Source organism: Apium graveolens, chromosome 10, assembly GCF_009905375.1.
Source record: "Apium graveolens cultivar Ventura chromosome 10, ASM990537v1, whole genome shotgun sequence".
In the NCBI taxonomy this organism is placed as follows: Eukaryota; Viridiplantae; Streptophyta; class Magnoliopsida; order Apiales; family Apiaceae; genus Apium; species Apium graveolens.
In genome coordinates, this window is record NC_133656.1 from 141821621 (window position 1) to 141824519 (window position 2899).

Sequence of the window (2899 nt, forward strand, 5' to 3'; positions counted from 1 at the left end):
AAGGACAGTAGCTGATTAAAGGAAAGAAGATCGAGATAAACATAAGAAGAGATATGCATGAAGAAGGAATTCCGTGAAGAATGGAATACTTGGAAGAAAAGATATCTGATTGATATATTTTAGGAAGCAGAATTATATTCCATATCAATTAGCAATTATCTTGTAACTGTGTAGTATATAAACACAAACATAGGGTTTACACTAAAAAGTGTTAATATATTCGAGAAGATTATTCATTATAACCCTAGCAGCTCTCGTGATATTTGTTCATCACTGAGAGGTAACAGTTCCATACTGTAACAGAGTTTATTGTTTCAATAAAGTTTGTTTTCTGTTACTTAATATATTAAAGTTCGATTTGATTGTATTATACACTGTATTCACCCCCTCTACAGTGTGTGTGACCTAACAAGTGGTATCAGAGCCAATTTGTTAACAGACATACAGCTAAAAATCCATACACAATCATGTCTGACACAGAAACTCCAACTAAGCCTACCAAAACTGAAGAACCTCCAAAGCCACAAATTCAAAGTCGGTATGAGACTATCAGGGTTACCATACTGAGACCATCTGAATATCCCATATAGAAGGTAAGGATGACCATGTTCCTGGAAGCAACAGATCCAGAATACCTTGATAGAATCAAGGAAGGCCCTCACAAACCAACCAAGCTCGTTGTTGCAGTTGCAGGTGAAGCAGCAAAGACCGTACCAAAGGAGAAGAGTGATTATACTGCTGAAGATATAGCATCAATTGCTAAAGATGCCAAGGTACGACACTTACTGCATAGTGCCATTGATAATGTAATGTCAAACAGGGTAATCAACTGCAAGACTGCTAAGGAGATATGGGATGCTCTGGAAATAAGGTGTCAGGGAACGGAGACAATTAAGAAGAACAGGAAGACAATACTCACTCAAGAGTATGAACACTTTGACTCAAAGACTAATGAGTCATTGAATGATTTATATGATAGATTTGTCAAACTTTTGAATGATTTGTCATTGATTAATAAAGAGTATGATCTTGAAGATTCAAACCTTAAGTTCCTGTTAGCTCTTCCTGAATGCTGGGATTTGAAGGCAACGACAATAAGAGACAACTATAATCTTGATGAAACAACTCTTGACGAAATTTATGGTATGCTCAAGACTCATGAGCTTGAGATGGAACAAAGAAGCAAGAGGAAAGGAGGAAAGTCAAGGACAGTTGCTCTTAAGGCTGAAGAAGAATTCCCCAAAGCAGCTTCCTCAAGGAAAGACAAGGGTAAAGCTCTTGTCATAAAGTCTGAAACTGAGTCATCAAGTTCTGAAAGTGATGATGACTCAGATTCTGAAAGCTTGCCTGAGACTGATGCTGATGAGGAGATGATGAAGCTGTGTGCTCTTATGGTGAAAGGAATCACAAAGATTGCATACAGGAAGTTCAGGAAGGGAAAAAAGTTTTACAGGAAAGGCATAAGTTCTGATAAGAAGAATTTCAGAAGATCTGAAGGCAGAGGAGGAAAGTCTGACAGAGGAGATTACACTAATGTTAAATGCTATAACTGTGGTGAGAAAGGCCACATATCTCCTGATTGCAAGAAGGTAAAGGGTGACAAAGGCAAGACTCTTGTCACAAAGCAGAAAAGTTGGACAGACACCTCAGACTCTGAAAGTGAGGAAAACTATGCATTGATGGCAAATGCTGATAAAGAAAGTGCTGAGAGCAGTTCTGAAGCTGCTGAAACAAAGGTACCTTAGACTACTTATGCTTTTCATACTGATGATATTAATGAGTTGAGAAGATATCTTAAAACCATGTTTGTTAGTTATAGAGATCAAACTTTAACATGTGAAAGATTAACTTCTGAAAATCTTGCATTTAAGAAAAGAAATGATTTCTTAGAAAAAGAGTTAGTCATGTTCCATCAAACTCAGAAGGATAGAGATGAAGCTTTTTATATTAGGGATGAAGTGCTAAAAATGAATGAATCTCTAAAAACTGAGTTAGAAAAGGAAAGAGAGATTATCAGGACTTGGACTAACTCTGGCAAAACAACTCAAAATTTGCTAAGTAGTGGAAACTGGAAAGAGGGCTTAGGTTATGGAGAAGATAAGAATGATAAAGGAACTGAAGAAATTAAGCCTGTTGATAAGCAAAATCCAAAGTTAAAACCTGTTAAGTTTGTAATTGTAAAGTCTGAAAATGAGAAATCAGAAGTTACAAAGGAATTAACTTCTGACAAACTAAAACAGGAAAAGACAGCTGAAGTGAACATAGGCTTAATGACAAAGAAGCAGCTTAAGCATAAGCTGAAAGATGTTAAGAATGCAAACAAGGTAAAATCACCTAGGAAAAGTAGGAATGGAAAGGAAGGTGTGAATAAAAGCAATAATTATAAACCTGTTCCTGATGCTCCTAGGAAAACATGTCATAACTGTGGAAGTTCTAACCATCTGGCTTCTTTTTGCAGGAAGAATAAGAATATTAACTCCTTACCTTCAAAATCAGGAGTTAAGAGTCAGTCTATTAGATACAAACCACAAAATCCTTGTTTTCATTGTGGTAGTTTATGGCATTCCATTTATACTTGTAAGGAATATCATAGCTTGTACTATGATTATTATCAAATAAAACCTTCTTTGAAGAAAGTTTCCATTGTTCCTTCTAGTGTAAATTCTGATTCAAAGTCTGATAGTGTAAGTTCTGATAAGAAAAATGTTAACATAAACTCTGATGCTAAATCCGCTGCAAATGTTAACAAACTTAATAAGGCCAAAGGATCCAAGCAAGTCTGGGTCCTTAAAACTAATAATTAGTGGTCTTTATGATTGCAGGGCAACAGGAAAAATATTCTAGTTCTAAACAGTGGATGTTCAGGACATATGACTGGAAATAAGGCCCTGCTATCAGA